This window comes from Scyliorhinus canicula, chromosome 2 (genome assembly GCF_902713615.1).
Source record: "Scyliorhinus canicula chromosome 2, sScyCan1.1, whole genome shotgun sequence".
Classification (NCBI taxonomy): Eukaryota; Metazoa; Chordata; class Chondrichthyes; order Carcharhiniformes; family Scyliorhinidae; genus Scyliorhinus; species Scyliorhinus canicula.
The window spans coordinates 116,513,664-116,537,478 of NC_052147.1; the positions used below are offsets into that span (position 1 = coordinate 116,513,664).

At 52.8% G+C, this 23,815-nt stretch overlaps 1 protein-coding gene and 1 pseudogene across 3 annotated transcripts in view; one reads left to right on the plus strand and one right to left on the minus strand.

Moving 5' to 3' along the window:
* gpr176 (G protein-coupled receptor 176) overlaps window positions 1–23,815 on the plus strand; it is a 90,495-nt gene that overhangs the window by 27,045 nt on the left and 39,635 nt on the right. The window lies entirely within an intron of this gene.
* LOC119962473 lies at window positions 10,200–10,496 on the minus strand (annotated as a pseudogene).

The following is a 23,815-nucleotide window of genomic DNA, read 5'->3' on the forward strand; positions in this document are numbered from 1 at the left end:
AAGAACCTACTCATACAGTTTCTTGTTAAGTGGGCTCTATGTACCACTTTCAGTTGCGTCAGGTTGAGCCTTGCGCACGAGGAGGTGGAGTTGACCTATGCAGTGCTTCGCTCCAGAGTCCCCACCCTATTTCAATCCCCAGGTCCTCCTCCCATTTCTTTCTTGTTCTGTCCAGTACGGTGTTGGCCCTTTCTACCAGTCGGTCATACATGTCGCTACAGTTTCCTTTATCTAGTATGCTTGCGTCCAGTAGGTCTTCCAGTAATGTCTGTTATGGCAGTTGTGGACATATCCTTGTCTCTTTTCGTAGGAAGTTTTTGAGTTGCAGGTACCTTAGCTCGTTCCCCCGGCTAGCTGGAATTTCTCTGTCAGTACGTCCAGTGTTGCGATCCTGCCGTCCGTGTATAGGTCCCTGACTGTCAGTGTCCCTCTGTCCTGTCCCCACATTTTAAAGATACGTCAGTCAGTGCTGGTGCGAACCTATGGTTGTTGCAGATGGGAGCCTTGTCCGACATTTTGGTCAGGCCAAATTGCTGCCATAGTTGGTTCCAGGACTGGAGGGTGGCTATCACCACCGGGCGATTTTTGGGTGGGGATGGGAGTGCTGCCGTGGCGAGGGCCCGGAGGGAGGTCCCCTTGCAGGAGGCCTCTTCCGCGCGCACCTTCTTGGCTTCTGGCTCGTCTTTCCATCCCCTTATTCACTCGGCTGTCGCCACCCAGCTGTAGAATTGTAGGTTTGGGAGGGCTAGCCCCCCCGCCCCCCTGGATTTTGTTTTTTGTAGGACCTTCTTTGGGATCATGGCTCCTCCCCCCCCCCCCCCCTCCCCCCCCCCCCCCATACGAACGCCATGATTAGTTTGTCTAGTGCTTTGAAAAAGACCTTGTGGATGTAGATCGGGATGGATCTAAGTAGGAAGAGGTACCTGGGCAGTATGTTCATTTTGATCATTCGTTCATTTTGGGAGTGTGTTCCATCTTTGCAGGTCCTTTTTTACTTCCTCTGTCAGACTGGTGAGGTTCTATTTGTGGATCTCTTTCCAGTCATGGGCTATTTGGATCCCCAGTTAGCGGAAATTGTGTCGGGCTTGTTTAAACGGCAGTCCCATTAGCGCGCTCCCCCCCCCCCCCCCCCCCCCCCCCCCCCCCCCCCCCCCCCCCCCTGTGGGTGTACCGGGAAGATCTCGCTTTTGCTCATGTTGAGTTTGGATCATAGAACATAGGTCATAGATCATAGAATTTACAGTGCAGAAGGAGGCCATTCGGCCCATCGAGTCTGCACCGGCTCTTGGAAAGAGCACCCTACCCAAGGTCAACACCTCCACCCGATTCTCATAACTCATTAACCCCACCCAATACTAAGGGCAATTTAGCATGGCCAATCCACCTAACCTGCACATCTTTGGACTGTGGGAGGAAACCGGAGCACCCGGAGGAAACCCACGCACACACGGGGAGGATGTGCAGACTCCGCACAGACAGTGACAGAAGCCGGAATCGAACCTGGAACCCTGGAGCTGCGAAGCAATTGTGCTATCCACAATGCTACCGTACTGAGTTTGTAGCCCGAGAAGGTGCCAAACTCTTTCAGGAGTGCAATGACTCTGTCCATGCTGCTTTGTGTGTCCAAAATGTAGAGGAGCAGGTCATCTGCATAGAGTGGGACTCTGTGTTCTCTGCCACCCCTTCGGATCCCCCTCCAGCTTTTTGCTGCTCTGAGAGCGATTGCTAATGGTTCGATCGCTAGAGCGAACAGCAGCGGGGACAGTGGGCATGCTTGTCTGGTGCTCCTGTGCAGCTGGAAGTATCGGGAGTTGGTGTTGTTGGTCCGTACACTCACTATGGGAGCGTTGTACAGGAGCTTTACCCAGGAGGTGAACCCTGTTCCAAGCCCGAACCGCTCCAGTACCTTTATAAGGTATTTCCATTCAACTCTGTCGAAGGCCGTTTCTGCGTCTAGGGAGACGATCACCTCTGGTGTCCTCTCCCCGGAGGGGGTCATTATCACATTTAGCAGGCGCCTGATGTTCGAGGTTAGCTGCCTACCTTTGACAAAACCCGTCTGATCCTTTATGACCACTTCTGTTACGCAGTCTTCTAGCCTTTTGGCTAGGATTCTGGCCAGTATTTTGGCATCTGTGTTCAGCAGTGAGATGGGTCTGTATGACCCACATTCCATTGGATCTTTATCCTTCTTAGTTTTCTGTGAGATTAAGCACTGTGCTAGTGTGGGTGGCAGTGTGCCCCTAGTGAGTCTGAACATCTCCTGCAGGTGCGGGGCCAGTGCTATCACAAATTATTTGTAGAAGTCCGCTAGGAACCCGTCTGGTCCCGGCGCCTTCCCCGCCTGCAAGGAGCTAATGCTGTCCATGATCTCTCCCAGTGCTAGTGGTGCTTCCAGGCCCGTTTTATGCCCTCCCCCACGACTGGAATGTCCAGCCCATCAAGGAACCGTTTCATCCCAGATGCCCCCATTGGGGGCTCTGAGGTATACAGCCCTTGGTAGAAGGCCTTGAAGGTTTTGTTAATCTTTTCTGGTTCTGTTTCTAATGTGCCTCTGGTATCCCTGATTTGCGCAATTTCTCTGGTGCCTGCTTTCTCAGCTGGTGTGCCAGCAGGCGGCTGGCTTTGTCTCCGTGTTCGTATAGGGTCCCACGTGCCTGGCGGAGTTGGTGCACTGCTTTCCTGATGGAGAGCAGATCAAAGTTCCTTTATAGCTCTTTCCTCTCCGCCAGGAGCTCTATGGTCGGTGCCTCGGAGTATTAGGGTCTACCTCCAGTATGGAGTCAACCAGCTGCTGCCTAGCCGCCCTTTCCACCCTATCTCTTCGAGCTTTGAAAGCAACAATTTCCCCTCTTACTACAGCCTTTAGCACTTCCCAGAACGTGGAGGGTGAGACCTCCCCGTTTTGTTTGTCCTCCGTGTACTCTGGTATGGCCTGTGATATTGTTTCGTTGAAGGCCTTGTCTGCTAGTAGGGCAATGTCCAACCACCATGTGGAGCGTTGGGCCCTGCCTGTCTCCAGCCTCACATCCATGTAGTGTGGAGCGTGGTCTGATATCACAATTGCGGAGTGTTCCACTTTGTTTATCCCTGGAATCACCGTTTTCCCCACCACAAAGAAGTCAATTCTGGTGTATATGTTGTGCACTGGGGAGAAAGGAGAACTCCTTCTCCCCTGGGTGGGTGAACCTCCATGGGTCCACCGCTCCCATCTGTTCCATAAAGTGACCGAGTTCCCTTGCCATGCTTGGCGTTTTCTCCATTTTGGAGCTTAACCAGTCTGTCGTTGGATCCTGTACACAGTTAAAGTTCCCCCCACCCCTTGAGTAGTCAGTGCGTCACTGTGTTGGGGATTTCTGCCATGGTCTTTTTGATGAAGCTCGTGTCGTCCCAGTTGGGTGCGTACACATTAACTAATGCTACCGGTGCCCCATCCAGGGCCCCGCTGACCATGACGCACCGTCCCCCTGGGTCCGTTACCGTCTTTGTCACCCTAAACATTGTCCTCTTGCAGATCAGTATTGCCACCCCCTTGGCCCTTGTCCCATAGCAGGAATGGTAGGTCTGCCCCACCCAGCCCTGTCTTACCCGCAGACGGTCCTGCTCACTCAGGTGTGTCTCTTGGAAGAAGATTATGTCGGCTTTCATATTTCTTAGGTGGGTGAGGACTCTGGATCTCTTCACTGGGCCGTTAAGTCCCCTTACATTCCAGGTGACTATCCTGGTGGGGGGGGGCTTCTATCCCCTTGCTCCTGTGGGATTAACCATACTTATCTGGTGGATGCCCCCCGGCCCTCTGGGGTTTCTCTTTGTTAGGGGCCGTCCAGGATGGCCGCTGTCACTGTTCTCTCCATGCGGTTGGGCCCATGCCCTCCAGGGTTTCCCTTTGTCCAGGGGGCACCTGATATGGCCGCCCATTGTGCGTCCGCCGCGCGGGTAGTCCCCTGCACTCTGGAGTCTCCCTTCACCCAGAGACCGTACTGGGTGGGTGCTTGTAGCGATTCCTTGTTTTGAGCCCTTGGTTGTGGCACTTTGTAGCCCTATAGCTATTCCTTTTTTCACCTTGTTAGTCCCTCCTTCTCTGCGTTTCTCCCCCCCCCCCGGTCTCTCCCTCCCTGTGTCTCCCCCCCCTTTGGTGGGGCCCCGGGGGGGCCCCCCCGGTCCCTCCCATTCCCCCCCTTTTTCTCCCCTCTCCCGTATACCTCTCTTTTGTCCCTCTTTCCCATGTTCCTATCCCCGTTTGCTCTCCCGTCTCTGTTGAGTGGTCCACCCCCCGCCTGGCGCCGTGCCCCCTGGTTGGGGGCGCGTTGCGGTCCTGCTTTGTTGCATGACGACGGCGCTAGCCCCCCTGGTGGCCCCCCTTTTCGGGGGTTACTGTCTCACCTCTCCCTCGCCCGACCTCTACGGTTTTCTACCTGTTTTCCCCCGTCCTACCCTGCATTCCTGTTGCTTGCTCTCCCTTCCCCGCTACTCTCGTTCCCTCGTGCAGGGGCCTGGTCTCCCACCTGAAGCGGTCCTTCGGGCAGTGGTTTGCTTTTTGTTCAGGGTGCGCGCGCCGTGGCGATGCCTTATCACCCCCCACCCCCCTGTCGGCGTGTTGTTGCCCCTTGCCAGGGGTCCATTATTGTTTCCTAGCTGTTGGCTTTCCAGCCCATGTTCCTTAACAAACTTGTTTGCTTCGGCGGGGGCTGTGAAGAAGTATTCTCTTTTTTGGTATGTGACCCAGAGTTTCGCTGGGTACAGCATATCAAAACGCTCTTTGTTTTTGTGAAGAGCTACTTCCGCTCTATTGAATTCGGCCCGTCTCCTGGCTAGATCTGCCCCAATGTCCTCGTAAACTCTAATGAAGTGTTCTTCCCATTACAGGTTCTGTTTTGCCTGGCCCAGTGCAGGATTGTTTCCCTATCCTGGTACCGGTGCAGTTTGGCTATAACTGCCCTCAGATGATCCCCTGCCTTGGGCTTCGGGCGCAGTGACCGGTGTTCTCTGTCCATTTCTGGTGGGTTGGGAAAACTTTCCTCCCCACTAAGTTACCCAGCATTTCAGCCACGTATGTCATGGGGTTTCTACCCTCGATGCCCTCTGGTAGGCCCACTATCCTTACATTTTGCCTTCTCGAGCGGTTTTCCTGATCGTCCACTCTGCCCTTCAGGCGCCCTGTGTTGTGCCCAGTCTCGCCACTTCCTTCTCCAGGGCCGTGATCCGGTCGCTCTAGTCAGTCGTGGCTTTTTCCAGCTCCTTAATGGTCGCCTCTTGGGCTTCCAGTTTCTCCTCTTGCGCTTCCAGTCTCTCCTCTGCTCTGCCCAGGGCGAGCTGCACCTCCGTGAGGGCCTTGGCCATTGCTGCCTGCACCCTGGCCTCTATGTCTGCTCCAGCCTCTGCCTTGTTTTCCTGCTGATGTTCCCGCCGAGCCTCGGCAAAGGCTCGGCCATCCAGTTCAAGTTCCTCCCTGGCCCAGGGAGAAAATGCTCCTGTCTGCCCAGTTCTTTTTGTTGCGGCGGGCCTTCCGTTTCGCCGCTTCGTGTGCCGGTTAGCCCGTCTGAGTGGGCTCGCCCATGGCCCTTTGTGCTTCTGGTGTCCTTTCTCCCTCTGCTTTAGCTACCTTCTGTCATTTTTTCCCCCTTTTCTTTTCTCCCCCTTTTCTTTTCCCCTTCCGTTCTCTCCTTTAACACTTTTTTCCCCCCTCTTAAACCCCTTTTTCAAAAAAAATTTGTATAAAAGGGGAAAGAAAAAATGTTTCTTTCTCTTTACAAGTTTCCTTTTCAAAAAGTTTTTGGCTAAGTTCTTTTTTTCTCTCACTCACCCACACGCCGGGTTAGGAGGGTCAAGAGAGAGAGAGAGAGAGAGGCTTCTGGCTGGGCCGGGTGTCCTCCTTTGTTCCACCGCCTGTCTCGTGGTCACCGCCGGGTGGGGGGGAGGGGTTGGTCCTTGTCGCTGGCTTGGTCCCTGCGTTCTCCTGCCGTGTGAGTGTGTGGGGGGGGGGGGGGGGGGGGGTCTCTGCCGCTGGCTCGGTCCTCGCCCGGTCCCTGCGTTCTCCTGCCTCTCCTGCCATGCCGGGGGTGGGGGTCGATCCCTGCCGCTGGCTCGACCCCTGCCACTGGCTCAGTCCTCGCTCGGTATCAAGGCAAAAGATAACTGAATGGAACACTTGACAGTGGCCTAGTGGTAATCTCACTGTAATGATCCAGAGGCCCAGACTGATGCTCTGGAGACATCAGTTTAAATTCCATGATGATAGCTGGGATAAATCTGGAATAGAAAGCTAAACCTATCATCAAAATATATCTGGTTGACTAATATTCTTACCTGCTCTGGCTACACCTGACTCCAGAGCCACAGCATTGTGGTTGCCTCTTAACTGTCCTCATGAAATGGTCATACAGGGCTCACAGTTCAAGGGTAATTAGGGATGGACAACAAATGCTGGCCTTACAAGTGATGCTCACATGGCATGAAAGAATAAAACACATTTAACATTGTTCCTATTAAAGTAAAATTGCTATAGTCCCAGATGACCATAGGCTTTCTCCTTTGGAGGGAGGTACTGACTAGTGTTGATTTAACCTGAGGATCACCACACCTCAGATAGGGCCTTCATGAGTAATCCCAGCCAGTGCAGGAATTGAACCCCAGCCCTTGCTGGCCTAGCTCGAGCCTCACTGTTCATCCAGCTGAGCTAAACTAGTACCAGATTCCAATCGTGTTCCTGAACACCAATGATGATTTTGATTTCCAGTTTCCCTACTGCTGCTGCTAAATTCTGGAACATTTTACCCTATAGATGGTTCACATTGTGGTTTCCACGCTTCATGTCAAGGAGACAAAAGCAAAATACCGCCGATGCTGAAATAAAAATATAATAATAACAATCACTCATTGTCACAAGTAGGCTTCAATGAAGTTACTGCGAAAAGCCCCTAGTCACCACATTCCGGCGCCTGCTTGGGTAGGCCAGTACGGGAATTGAACCTGTGCTGTTGGCCTTATTCTGCATTACAAGCCTGCTATTTAGCCAACTGTGCTAAACCAGCCCCATATAAAATGCTGCAAGCACCAGGCAAGTGGAACATCTGTGTGTGAGAGAGAGTGCCTGCGCGCGAGAGAGCGAGAGAAAGCAAACATTTCAACGATCTTTCATCAAGACAACAAGTGCCTCTTTAACATATCAGAGATGTCATTCCAATCGAGCTGAAATGGTTTCAAGCTGAAACAGCAGCGTTCTGACTCACTACACCACTCAGGCCTATCTTGTCCAGCCTCCTCTTAGGCAATCATATTGAATGCTCTCATCATCAGTTTAGTGATAAATTATCAGGCAGATAAAAGAAGGTTAATTAATCACCAAATATTCCGTAATAGTTGAGATCCATTGTGTAAGCGAGCTTATTGTGGCTGTGATGGAGCTTTTCTGATTTTTTCATGAGGACAAAAATCAGGATGATAACCTATAATCATTCTGACAAACATCAGTTTTGCCCATGTTATGAGGTTATTAAGATAAATTATATTTACCATACTTTTTCAAGATGATCTTAACTAACAGTACAAACATTAACATCAGTCAAACACCATCATTTTGTACAGCAGGTCTGTGTTGTAGCATAATTCAAACAGCCTAATTGAAATTCATCTGTGCAAACCAACTCTGTGTCTTATTTCTTGACATCCAAAACCAACAGAATGGAAAAAGATTACTTTCTTAAATTTTATTCAGCTGCAGCGTTGCAGTTGCTGTTTTAACTGCTAAAAGCATTGGCTCATGCAGAACTCAAACTCTTGCTTTTGAGTCAGAGGTTGAGCATCCAAGCCCCACTCCAAGGCTTGAGCACATCATTTAATCAGTTGCGTGAAACTGCTTTATTATTCAAAGTGCCTCCTTGCAAATTATGTATTATAAACTGAAGCAGTCAGTTAGTAAATCCCACATTGGTAGAAGAGAAAATAAATATTTTCATTCGTACAGCACTTCTCATGACCGTGGGCCGGTATTTTTCAAAGTACGGGTTGAGTCCCGGGGGGCAGGTGTTGGGAGGGTCGTGCCATTCCTGCGGTGGTCCTGGTCATGGGAGAGGCGCCCAACAGTCATTTAAATTGAGAATGGTGCCTGCTACCGGCTTTTAAATGGGATCAGAATTAGGCTGGGTGCAGTCTTCCGATCTTAAGCGGCAGAAGTGAGCAAGTCACGGGCGCTGCACGGACACTCGGCATCAGAAAACTTGTATGCACATACTTTTGGAGCTAAATCATGAAGGAGCGCTTCTTCAATTTTCTAGCTGCTGGCAAGCAAGGCATGATGAATCGGAAAATGGAGCCAGCCAGTCACAAATAGGCACTGTCCCTACTGGCCAGCAACTCACATCTGAATCTGCTGGAGAGAGCTGCGCATTAGAGTCCAGGGCAGGGTAGAGCAGTTCCAGTGTCTCTGCTCTGTCCAGCTGCAGAGCTGCAGAGTCCAGCTCTGCACAGAGCTCCAGGGCCTCTAATTAGCAGCCGACAAAGGAGAAACTTAACTCGGAACAAAGCAATATAAAGATGATTTCTTCAGGTGTGGTTTTGTCAATTGTGCCAATGCAAAGGATGCAAAGGCATTGCGGGTTGTTATGTAGAGAAGTACTGCCAAATGAGAGAAGTTTCAGATTTTGCAAAACTGGTGGTGAAAAACTTATTTTGTGTTTGAGACCTCAGAGTCAGTTATTTACTTACAGCTGACTCCAAATGATAAATACTGTACTTGACCTGTGACAGCACATTAAAAACATACCAAAGGCACATGAGGCTGTCAGCATTCTGGAGTGGCATCTCCCAGGAGTATCCATGCTGAGTAAAACAAGCATTTTGTTGCTATTGCCCGTCACAATGACCTACATGAGCACAGTTGGATTTTCTGTTCTCACAAAGATGAAGATGGCACAAAGAAACTGGCTGAAGTCTGTAACTGATATGTGCATTGCCCTTCCCCCCGTGAACATGATTGGAGTGAGATTGTGAGGACCAAGCAGGCTCCCATTGCACATTAAAGGTACGCGAACACAACGTGCATCGTAAAAGGCGGCCGATGTGGGTCCCGAAGGTCTGATGGTTGGCAAAAGTGGGTCCTGGGAAAAATAGTTTGGAAAACATTGCCTTGGGACATCTCCAAACACTTTGCAACCAACGAAGAACTCTTTGAAATGTAGCCATTGTTGAAATGTAGCAGCCAATTTGTATCCACAAACTTCCAAACACAGCCATGAGACAGTGACCACATAATTAACTTTTGTCATATTGGCTGAGTTATAAATGTTGGCCAGGATACAGTTCTTTTATGAAACAGCGCCAAAGGGATCTTTTACATACACATGAGAGAGCACTTGGGTCATTGGTTTAATGTTCCATTCAAATGTTGATGTCTCCGACCGTGCAGCATTCCGTCAGTACTGCAAAGTTTTGCAGTTAGGATTAAGTGCTTGAGTTGGAACTTGAGCTGCAATCCCCTGGATCAACGATGAGATTGATACCATTGAGACAAAGCTCCCCCTTTGTCCAGGCCACCATTCATTATCAACCAATGTGACTGAAACAGATTAATAGCGATTTATTCAATTCCTGTTTGCCTGCCAAGTGACTACTACGCTTACCCACAAAACGACAGTGACTAAATGTCAGTGTAATTGGGTGTAAAGCAGAATAGAACACTCTGAGGATATGAAAGCTGTGATACAATTGTTATTCCTTCTTTTTCTTTTCATTCTTCTGTTCTTTGTTTAACTTTTTTCCAAAACACAAATATTAAAAGTGAGTCAAATTTAGCTGTATATGGATTTCCACCATTGTACATTATCACATCCATCTTTTTCATTCAGTGTTCAAGAAGTTGCTTGAAGCCTTTATTTTCAGAGAATGTAACAGACAAACAGTTCCATACATAATAATAATAATAGCTTGTCACAAGTAGGCTTCAATGAAATTACTGTGAAAAGCCCCTTGTCGCCACATCCCGGCACCTGCTCAGGGAGGCCGGTACAGGAATTGAACTCACGCTGGTGGTGTTGTTCTGCATTGTCAGCCAGCTCTTTAGTCCAGTGCTAAACCAGCCCCTCATCATCAAGCACTGGAACTAAGTTAGATAAATAAGAGTAGGGGGCGTTGCTGTTAAACTCCCCTGTATCTCAACAGCCTATATGACGTGTAGCGAGATCAGAGGGGGGGGGGGGGGGGGGTCAAGCCTGGCAGGCATGGAATGCACAACTGATGGTGGTCTTGATCTTGCCAGTGAAGGTCCCAGCTTCACACTGCTCATCCCACCTGTTAACCCAAGACATTGGACAGATGGACTTGTAGACCTTGTGGAACCAGTTGCAGAGCAAGACACCTTTGTCAGTTTTTGAAAGGGCTTACTGACATCGATTAAAATCCAGGTAGTTCTGTTAACAGTTCCGCATCTGGTTCATGTTGGGGAAACGGGCGTCGAACGGCGCTGTCTTGTAGTTCTTGATTCGCTCCTGGATGGTGGCCATTTTAGAGTTGGTGTCTCTCTCCTCCTGCTGTTCGCCCTGCCTCCGAATGAATCATATTCATCTCTAAAAATTCATGCTGAAAGAGCTTGCCACTCATTCTTTTTTTTTTTATAAATGTTTTTATTCAGTTTTCGTATTTTATATTGAACAAATTACAAATTGTTAGGAGAGAGAAACAAAAAAAAAAACAAACAAAAACAAACACGCAAAAATTAACATACATATTTACAGGTAAGCATCTTCGTAGTAGTAACTGCGCCCCCCCCCCCCCCCCCTCAACATGTTTATTTAGCTTGGTTTTGGGCCTTAGCTAGCCATCGAACCCCCGTAACGAACCTGTAGCCCCCCCCCCCCTCCCGCTACCTTCCCCCGACTATTCTTCCTCTTGTACATTGGCCACAAATAGGTCCCGGAACAGTTGCATGAATGGCTCCCACATTCTGTGGAAGCCGTCGTCCGACCCTCGGATGGCAAATTTGATTTTCTCCATTTGGAGAGATTCCGAGAGGTCGGACAGCCAGTCCGCAGCTCTGGGCGGTGCTGCTGACCGCCAGCCAAACAGGATTCTACGGCGGGCGATCAGGGAGGCAAAGGCAAGGGCGTCCGCCCTCCTCCCCAGGAATAGATCTGGCTGGTCTGAAACCCCGAAGACCGCCACTATCGGGCATGGCTCCACCCTCACCCCCACCACTTTGGACATAGCCTCGAAGAAGGCTGTCCAGTACTCCACAAGTCTGGGGCAAGACCAGAACATGTGGGCGTGGTTGGCCGGGCCTCTTTGGCACCGCTCACATCTGTCTTCCACCTCCGGGAAGAACCTACTCATACGGGTTCTTGTTAGGTGGGCTCTATGTACCACTTTTAGTTGCGTCAGGCTGAGCCTTGCGCACGTGGAGGTGGAGTTGACCCTATGCAGTGCTTCGCTCCAGAGTCCCCACCCTATCTCCATCCCCAGGTCGTCCTCCAATTTCCTCCTTGTTGCGTCCAGTACGGTGTCGTCCCTATCTACCAGTCGGTCATACATGTCACTACAGTTCCCTTTCTCTAGGATACTTGCGTCCAGTAGGTCTTCCAGTAGTGTCTGTCGTGGCGGTTGTGGGTACGTCCTTGTCTCCTTTCGTAGGAAGTTTTTGAGCTGCAGGTACCGTAGCTCGTTCCCCCCAGCTAGCTGAAATTTCTCTGTCAGTTCGTCCAGTGTTGCGATCCTGTCGTCCGTGTATAGGTCCCTGACTGTCAATGTTCCCCCGTCCTGCCTCCACCTTTTGAAGGTGGCGTCGGTCAGTGCTGGTTTGAACCTATGGTTGTTGCAGATGGGAGCCCTGTTCGACATTTTGGTCAGGCCAAGTTGCTGCCGCAGTTGGTTCCAGGATTGGAGGGTGGCTGTCACCACTGGGCTGCTGGAGTGTTTTTTGGGTGGGGATGGGAGTGCTGCCGTGGCGAGGGCCCGGAGGGAGGTTCCCATGCAGGAGGCCTCCTCCGCACGCACCCACTCAGCTTCTGGCTCCTGGATCCATCCCCTTACTCGCTCGGCTGTTGCTGCCCAGTGGTAGAATTGTAGATTCGGGAGGGCTAACCCTCCCCTGGTTTTTGTTTTTTGTAAGACCTTCTTTGGGATCCTAGCATTTTTACCCCCCCATACGAACGCCATGATGAGTTTGTCCAGCGCTTTGAAAAAGGCCTTGGGGATGTAGATCGGAATGGATCTAAACAGGAAGAGGAACCTGGGCAGTACGTTCATTTTGATCGTCTGAACTCTCCCCGCGAGGGAGAGCGGGAGTGTGTTCCATCTTTGCAGGTCCTTTTTAACTTCCTCCGTCAGGCTGGTGAGGTTCCATTTGTGGATCCCTTTCCAGTCATGGGCTATTTGGATCCCCAGGTAGCGGAATTTATGTCGGGCTTGTTTGAACGGCAGCCCCTTTAGTGCTGCCCCCCCCCCCCCCCTTGCGGGTGTAATGGGAAGATCTCACTTTTGCTCATGTTGAGTTTGTAGCCCGAGAAGGCTCCAAACTCTTTCAGGAGCGCGATGATTCCGTCCATGCTGCTTTGTGGGTCCGAGATATAGAGGAGCAGATCATCCGCATAGAGTGAGACTCTGTGCTCTCTACCTCCCCTTCGGATCCCCCTCCAATTTTTTGCTGCCCTGAGCGCGATTGCTAGCGGTTCAATTGCTAGTGCGAACAGCAGCGGGGACAGTGGGCATCCTTGTCTGGTGCCCCTGTGCAGCTGGAAGTATTGGGAGTTGGTATTGTTGGTCTGTACACTCGCCATGGGAGCGTTGTACAGGAGCTTTACCCAAGCGGTGAACCCTGTTCCAAGCCCGAACCGCTCCAGTACCTCTATGAGGTATTTCCACTCGACTCTGTCGAAGGCCTTTTCTGCGTCCAGGGAGACGATCACCTCTTGTGTTCTCTCCCCGGAGGGGGTCATTATCACGTTCAGCAGGCGCCTGATGTTCGCGGTCAGCTGTCTACCTTTGACAAAGCCCGTCTGGTCCTCTGTGACCACCTCAGGTACACAGTCTTCTAGCCTTTTGGCTAGGATTTTGGCCAGTATTTTGGCGTCTGCATTCAGCAGAGATATGGGTCTGTATGACCCACATTCCGTTGGGTCTTTGTCTTTCTTAGGTATCAGCGAGATTGAGGCCTGTGCTAACGTGGGTGGCAACGTGCCCCTAGCTAGCGAGTCTGTGAACATCTCCCGCAGGTGCGGGGCCAGCGCTGTCGCAAATTTTTTGTAGAAGTCCGCCGGGAATCCGTCCGGTCCCGGCGCCTTCCCCGCCTGCATGGAGCTAATGCTCTCCATGATCTCTCCCAGTGCTAGTGGTGCTTCCAGATCCCGTTTTCTGCCCTCTCCCACAACTGGTATGTTCAGTCCGTCAAGAAACCGGTTCATCCCAGCCTTCCCCGTTGGGGGCTCTGAGGTGTACAGCTCTTGGTAGAAGGCCTTGAAGGTTTTGTTAATCCTCTCTGGTTCTGTTTCCAACGTGCCTCTGGTATCTCTGATTTGCGCAATTTCTCTGCTGGCTGCCTGCTTTCTCAGCTGGTGGGCCAACAGGCGGCTGGCTTTGTCTCCGTGTTCGTATAGGGCCCCGCGTGCCTGGCGGAGTTGGTGTACTGCTTTCCTGGTGGAGAGCAGGTCAAAGTTCCTTTGTAATTCTTTTCTCTCCGCCAGGAGTTCTACAGTCGGGGCCTCGGAGTATTTATGGTCTACCTCCAGTATGGAGTCGACCAGCTTCTGCCTAGCCACCCTTTCCTCCCTATCTCTTTGCGCTTTGTAGGCTATGATTTCCCCTCTTAGTACGGCCTTAAGCGCTTCCCAGAACGTGGAGGGTGAGACCTCCCCGTTTTGGTTGATCTCAGTGTACTCCGCTATGGCCTGCGCTATCCTTTCGCTGAAGGCCTTGTCAGCTAGTAAGGCACCGTCCAACCTCCATTTGGGGCGCTGGGCCCTTCCCGTCTCTAGCCGCACATCCATGTAGTGTGGAGCGTGGTCTGATATCACAATTGCGGAGTATTCCACCTTGTCTATCTCTGGAAGCACCGTTTTCCCCACCACAAAGAAGTCAATTCTGGTGTACACGTTGTGTACTGGGGAGAAGAAAGAGAATTCTTTCTCCCCCGGGTGGGCGAATCTCCAGGGGTCTACTGCTCCCATCTGCTCCATATAGTGGCTGAGTTCCCTTGCCATGTTTGAGGTTTTCCCCGTTCTGGGGTTTGATCTGTCCGTCGTTGGGTCCTGTACACAGTTGAAGTCCCCCCCCATGATTAGTCGGTGCGTCGCTATGTCCGGGATTTCTGCCATGGTCTTTTGGATGAAGCTCGTGTCGTCCCAGTTGGGCGCGTACACGTTAACTAGAACTACCGGCGCCCCATCCAGGGCCCCGCTGACCATGACATACCGTCCCCCTGGGTCCGTAACCGTCTTTGTCGCCCTAAACATTGTCCTCTTGCCAATCAGGATCGCCAACCCCCTGGCCCTTGCCCCATAACAGGAATGATAGGTTTGTCCCACCCAGCCCTTTCTTACCCGCAGTTGGTCCTGCTCCCTCAAGTGCGTCTCTTGGAGGAAGACTATGTCGGCCCTCATGTTTCTAAGGTGGGTGAGGACTCTAGATCTCTTCACTGGGCCGTTAAGTCCCCTTACGTTCCAGGTGACTATTCTGGTGGGGGGCTTCTGCCCCCTTGCTCCTGTGGGGTTAACCATATTTGTCCGGTGGACGCGCCCCTGCCCTCTGGGGTTTCCCTTTGTTAGGGGGCCGTCCAGGATGTCCACTATCACTGCTCTCCCCATGCGGTCGGGTCCCTGCGCTCCGGGGTTCCCCCTTGTCCCGGGGACACCCGCCATGGCCGTCCACTTTGTGTCCGCCACGCGGGTAGTCCCCTGCACTCCGGGGGGCCCCTTCACCCACAGACCGTACTGGGTGGGTGCTTGCAGCAGTTCCCTGTTTCGAGCCCTTGTCTGTGGCACTTTGTGGCCCTATTCCCTTACTGGCCTCTTTTGTCCCTTCGTCCCTGCGTTTCCCCTCCCTGGTCTCTCGCCCCCCGAGTGCCCCCCCCCCCCCGCTCTATCCCTTTCGGGGATACCCCTGTGTACCCCTCCATTGCCCCTCTCTCCCCCATTCCTGTCCCCATTTGCTCTCCCACCTTTGATGGGTGATCCCCCCCCTCCCCTGCCTGGCGCCTTCCCCCCTGTTGGGGGTGCGCTGCGGCCCTGCTCTGTTGCGCGCCCCCTTCGCTAGCTTTCCTGCTAGCACGGTGGCTCCCCTCTCGGAGGTTGCTGTCCCGCTTCCCCTCTCCCCTCTCCAGTACTCCCGTTCCCTCGTGCCGGGGCCTGGCCTCCCACCTGGAGCGGGCCCTTGGGCATTGGGTTGTTTTCCGTTCTGGGTGTTCCTGCCAGGGGGGAGGGGGCTGGCTTTGCCTCGCCCCTCCCCACCCCCCCGTCGGCATGACGTATCTCCTTGCCATGGGCCCCTCGTCCCTACTTCCCATGGCGTTTTTCCAGCCCGTGCTCCTCGACGAATCTATTCGCCTCGGCAGGGGCTGTAAAGAAATATTCCTTGTGTTGGTATGTGACCCAGAGTTTTGCTGGGTACAGCATACCAAAACGTACTTTGTTCTTATAGAGAGCTGCTTTCGCTCTGTTGAACTCCGCCCGTCTCTTAGCTATGTCCGCTCCAAAATCCTCGTAGATTCGGATGGCGTGCCCGTCCCAATTGCAGGCTCTATTCTCCTTGGCCCAGCGCAGGATTGTCTCCCTATCCCGGTACCGGTGCAGTCTGGCTATAACTGCTCTCGGTTTTTCCCCTTCCTTGGGCTTCGGGCGCAGTGACCGATGAGCTCTGTCCATTTCCGGTGGGGTGGGAAAAGTTTCCCGCCCCACTAAGGAGCCCAGCATCGCAGCCATGAATGTTGTGGGATTTCTACCCTCTATCCCCTCTGGCAGGCCCACTATCTTAATATTTTGCCTTCTCGAGCTGATCTCCTGGTCGTCTACCCTGCCCTTCAGGCTCCCCTGTGTTGCACTCAGTTTCACCATTCCCCTCTCCAGGGATATGACCCGGTCGCTCGCGTCAGTCGCTGCCTTCTCCAGCTCTTTAATGGTTGCCCCCTGGGCTTCCAGTATCTTCCCTTGGGCTTCCAGTATCTTCCCTTGGGCATCCACTTTCTTCTCCAATCTGGTCAGAACCTGCTGCACCCCTGACATGGCCCTGGTCACTGCTGCCTGTGCTGCGGCCTCTGCGTCTGCTTTTAACTCTGCCTTGATTGCCTGCAGCTGCTCCCTCACCACCTCGGCAAAGGCTTCCTTCCAATTCACGCCCCCCTCTAACCCCAGGGGAGAGGTTGCCCGCCCGTCCAGCTCTTCTGGATGCGGCGAAGCATCCTTCCCGCCGCTTCGCGTGTTGACTCGTTCGCCCGAGCTGGCTTTCCCTTTGCCCAGTCTACTTCCGGTGCCCCCTTTCTCTTGGCTCCCTTCTGGCACTTTTTTCTCCCCCTTCCCCTTCATCTTTTCTTCTCTCCTTGTTCTTCTTTTTCCCCCTTTTCCGCACCCTATTTTTATTTTATTTATTATTATATATCTATATATGTATATATATATATATATATATTTTTTTTTTAATTTATTTCCCCTACCCCTTTTCTCTTTACCAGTTTTCTTTTGGGAAGAACAGAAATACAAGTCTCTTTTTTCTTTTGTCTTCTTTCCCCACTCAACCAGGAGAGAGAGAGAGTCCCTTTGTCTTTGCCACGTGGTGGTCACAGCAGTTGGGGGGGGGGGGGAAGGGCGAGTGGGCCGGTGGTCGCTGCCGGTTGGGGGGGGGGGGGGTGTCCCCGCGGCTGGCTGGGGGGGGGGGGGGGGTCCCCGCTGCTGGCTGGGGGGGGGTGTCCCCGCTGCTGGCTGGGGGGGGGGGGTGTCCCCGCTGCTGGCTGGGGGGGGGGGGGTGTCCCCGCTGCTGGCTGGGGGGGGGTGTCCCCGCTGCTGGCTGGGGGGGGGGTGTCCCCGCTGCTGGCTGGGGGGGGGGGGGTGTCCCCGCTGCTGGCTGGGGGGGGGGGGGGAGAGAAGAGGGGCCGCCGCCGCCGCACCGCTCCTGGCCCGCGTGGGGGGGGGGGGGGGAGAGAAGAGGGGCCGCCGCCGCCGCACCGCTCCTGGCCCGCGTGGGGGGGGGGGGGGGAGAGAAGAGGGGCCGCCGCCGCCGCCGCACCGCTCCTGGCCCGCGTGGGGGGGGAGGGAGAGGGGATGGACCTGCTGCTGTTGGGCCCCCCTGTCGCCGCTCCGCTGCCGCTCCGGCTCCTCCGCTCCGGCTCCTCCGCTCCCGCTCCGGCTCCTCCGCTCCCGCTCCGGCTCCTCCGCTCCTCCGCTCCGGCTCCTCCGCTCCCGCTCCGGCTCCTCCGCTCCCGCTCCGGCTCCTCTGCCGGCGCTCCTCCTCCGCCGTCCGGCCTGTCGGGGGGGGGGGGGTTTGTTCTTCTTGTCTGCCGCTTGCGGGAGCCCCTCTCCCTGCGACCTCCTCGCTCGCCGCCCGGAAGTCAAGTCGCCACTCATTCTTAAGCCATTTTTAACAAGTCAGCTCTCATCACTCTGTCGTTATGCAGCATCTGGCCAACCAAAGGTAAGACTGACATATTCTATTTGGCTTGAAGCTACAAACATCAATTATTCTAGGGTCGTGGTGGCCTAATAGTCTTTGCCATTGGACTAGTGACCCCAAGACCCTGGGTAATGCTTTGGGAACCCCGATTCGAAGCCCACCATGGCAGATGGTGAAATTTGAATTCCATAAAAATCTGGAATTAAAAGGTCTAATAATGACCATGAAACCATTGCAGTAGAAACCCATCTGGCATCCTCACCTGGTCCCACATGTGACTCCAGATCCATAGCAATGTGCCCGAACAATACCCAGCTGGTGATACCCATGTCCCCTAAAACAATTAAAAAAAAATGCTGCCTGCTTCCTGTCTAACTTTGACCATTGAAAATGCTGCTGCACAAAGGGCGGGCCAGGAATGGCGCGACGCACGGATCAGGGGCCGGCCCGAGAAAGGCTATGGCTGACCGGCGGGGTGGGGGGGTGGGATGTGCCCCCCGACCAGGCTGATCACCTGGAATGTCAAGGGACTGAATGGGCCAGTTAAGAGGGCGCGGGTGTTCGCGCACTTGCGGGCCCTGAGGGCGGACGTAATTATGTTGCAGGAGACACATCTGAAAGTGTCAGACCAGACCAGGCTAAGGAAGGGCTGGATTAGCCAGGTCTTCCACTCGGACTTGGACTCGAAGTCCAGAGGGGTGGCAATCATGATCAACAAGCGCGTGGAATTTGAGGCAGAGGGCATATCCGCAGACAGGGGGGGCAGATACCTGATGGTACGGGGCAGACTGGAGGGGAGAAGAGTGGTGCTGGTGAATATATATGCCCCGAACTGGGATGACGTGGACTTCATTAAAAGAGTGCTGGGGAAGATCCCGGACCTGGATTCTCGCAGGCTAATAATGGGAGGGGATTTTAACATGGTCCTTGATCCGACTTTGGATCGGTCGTGTCCCAGAACGGGTAGACTCTCAGCAATGGCAAGGGAGCTGAAAGGGTTTATGGAGCAAATGGGGGCAGTGGACCCCTGGAGAGAGGGACAGCCAACAGGAAGGGGCTACTCGTTTTACTCGCACGTCCATAAAGTATATTCCAGGATAGATTTTTTTGTAATAAGCAGGGACTGTATGGGGGAGGTAAAGAACACGGAATACTCAGCAATTACCATTTCAGACCATGCCCCGCATTGGGTGGACCTGCAGTTCGGGGGAGCGAGTTATCAATGCCCGCAATGGAGGCTAGATGTGGGACTGCTGTCGGAGGAGGGGATCTGCGAGAGGCTTCGGAAATGTATAAAAAATTACCTGCAGGTGAATGACACTGGGGAGGTCTCAGCGGCGACCGTGTGGGAGGCGCTAAAGGCAGTAGTGCGGGGGGAGCTGATTTCAATTGGGGCCCACAGAGCCAAGGCAGACCGGGCAGAGATGGATAGATTGGTCAGGGAAATGGGTCGGATAGATGAAGAGCACGCGGAGTCCCCGGGGGAGGTTTTACTCAGGGAGAGGCAGAGGCTACAGGCGGAACTGGGGGCACTATCCACGAGCAGGGCCGTGGAACAGCTTAGGAAGGCGAGGGGAGTGGTGTACGAGTATGGGGAAAAGGCTAGCAGACTGTTAGCGCAGCAACTCAGGAGGAGGGAGGCGGCCAGGGAAATAGGTAGAGTGAGGGACGAGGGGGGGCGCAAAGTGGAGGATCCGGCAGAGTTGAATAGGGTATTCCGGGACTTCTATCGTAAGCTGTATACTTCGGAGCCGCTGGAAGAACCGGAGGGGATGAAAAGGTTTCTGGACGGGTTAACATTCTCAACAGTTGGGGGGGGGGGGGGGCGAGTGGAAGAGCTGGGGGCCCCGATTAGAGTAGAGGAGGTATTGGGGGGCCTAAAGGCCATGCAGTCGGGGAAGTCCCCGGGGCCGGATGGATACCCAGTAGAGTTTTATAGGAAGTTCTCTGAGCTGGTGGGCCCGGTCTTGGCGTGGGTTTTCAATGAGGCAAGGGACAGAGGGACCCTGCCGCCGACAATGGCACAAGCCACCATATCTCTGATATTGAAGCGGGGTAAAGACCCGGAGGTGTGCGGGTCCTACAGGCCAATCTCCCTGATTAATGTAGACGCCAAGCTCCTGGCAAAGGTACTGGCGGGTAGAATGGAGGACTGTGTACCGGAGGTGATTGGGGAGGATCAAACGGGGTTCGTGAAAGGTAGGCAGCTGGCGGCCAATCTGAGGAGATTGCTCAATGTGATAATGATGCCCCCGGCGGGTAGAGAGGTGGAGGTAGTGGTGGCAATGGACGCCGAGAAGGCCTTTGACCGGGTGGAGTGGGACTATCTATGGGAGGTGCTCGGACGGTTTGGGTTTGGGGAGGGATTGGTGGATTGGATCAAATTATTATATCAGGCCCCGAGGGCCAGCGTCAGGACCAACAGAGAAGTGTCGGAGGACTTTAGGTTGTACCGAGGGACCAGGCAGGGCTGCCCGCTCTCCCCGATGCTGTTTGCGCTGGCCATAGAGCCGCTGGCGATTGTGCTGAGAGCCGCAGAGGGTTGGAAGGGGATGGTGAGGGGCGGGGTTGAACACAGGGTTTCTCTTTATGCACACGACCTGCTCCTGTACGTGTCGGACCCAGTGGCCGGGATGGGAACTATACTGGGAATGCTGAGGGAGTTCGGCCAGTTCTCAGGATACAAATTAAATACGGTCAAGAGTGAAATGTTTGTGGTCCAGGCAAGGGGCCAGGAGAACAGATTGAGAGGGCTACCGTTTAGGCTAGTTGAGGAAAATTTCCGGTATTTGGGAATCCAGGTGGCACGAGACTGGGGCAGGCTGCATAAGTTAAATTTGGCCAGGGTGGTGGAGCAAATGAAGGGAGAGTTTCGGAGATGGGATGCACTCCCGCTGTCGCTGGCAGGGAGGGTGCAGACTGCAAAGATGACAATCCTCCCTCGATTTTTGTTTATTTTTCAGTGCCTCCCGATCTTTATCCCACAGTCCTTCTTCAAAAGAGTTAACGGGCTGATCATGAGCTTTGTCTGGGCGGGAAAGTCTCCGCGGGTGAAGAAGGCGATGTTGGAGAGGAACCGCAGCGAGGGAGGGCTGGCTTTGCCGAGTCTGGTCAATTATTACTGGGCGGCCAACATCGCTATGATAAGGAAGTGGATGGTGGGTACGGGGTCTATTTGGGAGCGGGTGGAGGCGGCTTCGTGCAGGGGCTCCAGTTTGGAAGCCCTGGTCACGGCTCCTCTACCGCTGCCGCCGGCCAAGTACACCACCAGCCCGGTAGTGGTGGCGACCCTGCGGATATGGGGCCAGTGGAGGAGGCATGTGGGGGAGATGGGGGCGTCTGTCTGGGCGCCAATCTGCGAAAACCATCGGTTTGCCCCCGGCAGAATGGATGGGGGGTTCCGAGTATGGCGGCGAGCAGGGGCGGGAAGGGTGGGTGATATGTTCCTGGAAGGGAGCTTCGCGAGTTTGAGGAGCTTGGAGGAGAAATTTGGGTTGGTAAGGGGAAATGATTTTAGATACCTACAGTTGCGGGACTTTGTTCGTAGACAGGTCCCATCTTTCCCGCGCCTCCCACCAATGGGGATCCTAGACAGAATAGTCTCTGGGAGGGATGAAGGGGAGGGTAGAGTCTCGGGTATTTATAAGGTGCTCATGAGGGAGGAAGGGTCCCAGACAGAGGAACTGAAACTTAAATGGGAGAAGGAGATAGGCGGGGAAATGGAGGATGGGCTGTGGGCAGAGGCCCTGAGTAGGGTAAACTCGACCGCGACATGTGCTGGGCTCGGGCTGATCCAATTTAAGGTCGTTCACCGGGCCCATATGACGGTGGCTCGGATGAGCAAATTTTTCGGGATAGAGGACAAATGCGCTAGGTGCGCGGGAGGACCAGCGAACCATGTTTACATGTTCTGGGCATGCCCTGAGCTGAGGGGGTACTGGGAGGGATTTGCGGGGGTCATGTCCCAGGTGCTAAAAACAAGGGTGGTGATGAGTCCAGGGGTGGCAATTTTTGGGGTTTCGGAAGACCCGGGCATCCAGGGGGAGAAAGAGGCCGATGTGTTGGCCTTTGCTTCCCTGATAGCCCGGCGACGAATACTATTGGCGCGGAGGGACTCAAAGCCCCCGAAGACTGAGTGGTGGCTTGCGGACATTTCGAGTTTCCTGGGTATGGAGAAAATTAAGTTCGCCTTGAGGGGATCTGTGCAGGGGTTCGCCCGGAGGTGGCAACCATTTATTGACTTCTTTGCGGGAGAGTGAGCATCAGCAGGGGGTGGGGGGGGGGGGGGGGGGGGGGGGGGGAGGTGGGGGGGTAGAGTAGGAGGGAAAATATGGCGGGTAGTACCGGTGGGAGGGGAGCGGGCTTGTGCAATATGTTATGATGGAAGTATTGAAAGTACGTGGATGTTTGCACATTTTTGCCTTTTTTGCTTCCTTTCTGATGATGTCTGTAACTGTTTATAAAGCCAAAAACTACCTCAATAAAATTGTTTATTAAAAAAAAAATGCTGCTGCACTGTCAGTCGGGTCTGGTAATGCTGGGACACATAGAACATAGAACAGTACAGCACAGAACAGGCCCTTCGGCCCTCAATGTTGTGCCGAGCAATGATCACCCTACTCAAACCCACGTATTCACCCTATACCCGTAACCCAACAACCCACCCCCCCCCCCCCCCCCCCCCCCCCCCCCCCCCCCCCCCCCCCCACCACCACCCCCCCCAACCTTACTTTTTAGGACACTACGGGCAATTTAGCATGGCCAATCCACCTAACCTGCACATCTTTGGACTGTGGGAGGAAACCGGAGCACCCGGAGGAAACCCACGCACACACGGGGAGGACGTGCAGACTCCGCACAGACAGTGACCCCAGCCGGGAACCGAACCTGGGACCCTGGAGCTGTGAAGCATTTATGCTAATCACCATGGAAGGGCAGCACGGTAGCATGCAGGACACAGCAGGACATCATTACAAAGGTGCCACAGGAAACAATGTTTTTGTTACATTGGATGTTTTGTGCATCACACAATCTTACCTCAGTCACTCGGTGCATGCACAGTGGCCAATTTGTGATGTCTGCCTTTCATGGGTGCTATCACCTGGAATGCAATGAGTCACCAGTTCCGAGGAAAAGCAGCCAAATTAGCATATTGTAAATTTGGGGGAGCTCTCCTTGATATTTATTGATTCATGGAAGTGCAGCAACTTTCAGACAATGCAATCCCACTTGCAGATTAGGCGACGCAGAACAAATTAAATAAGGTTTTATGGTGTGTGCTGCATTTAGCCGAAGACTTACCTGAGAATTCATCAGTCACACGACAGCAATTATAGATTGCCACAGTTGAAAAGTTTTATAAATCATTTCAATTTGAGTAAAGGAACAGATATTAAGTAGAGATGCAATTCATTCTTCAACGCTGACTTCAATTGTGACCAAATTTATTGCAGGGTCACTGTGCTCAATGATATTTTCAAAAGTATAAAAGTCCATTCCAACTGTGCAGCTTGAAAGGTTCTGTCCGAAGTAGATTTGAAATTAATTTTCCTTTCTGGATTGATAAATGTGGTTTTGTTGATGGCTATTAGATCTTTCTGGAGTTGAGCTATTTTATATGTCAGTCATTTAAAAAGTATTTTGATTTTTAAATGTTGTTAAATAAAAGGACAGCAGTATCCAACTGACCTCCTGCTACAATTTTATTGCTTCAGTTTGTCAGAGCTTCAAGTTTCTGTATCTATGTAGCTTTTAATTTTGAAGCCTGTGCTCCACGTTGAGTTGACCATAAAAAATTCAGCTGCTGTTGAGATATTGGAAATTCTAAGTTATATTTATTGACCGTGTTATTCCTTAGCAATCAGTGACGCATTATTACTGAATAAACCTGTGGTGACAGGGAGATGATCATTAATCTTGCAGTGTGGATGGACATTATGAATGAATGCTTCGGAATGAGTTATCCATCTGTACCTGTTAATGACAGGCAGTTAAAAACCTTAGAAATGTATCTGAATAAAGCTATTCTGCCGCGTTCCTGTTATCCAAAGACAATTCAGTAAAGCTAGTCGATTTCAAGACTATAACTTTGTTCTGAGGGTCAAGCAATGATTATAAATTGCTAATATAATCTAAGCATTAGAGGAGATTAATGCTATCATTGGTTGCCATAGCTCATAAGACCTTAAGAATTAGGTTATTCGGCCCTTCGAGTCTGCTCCGCCATTCTATCATG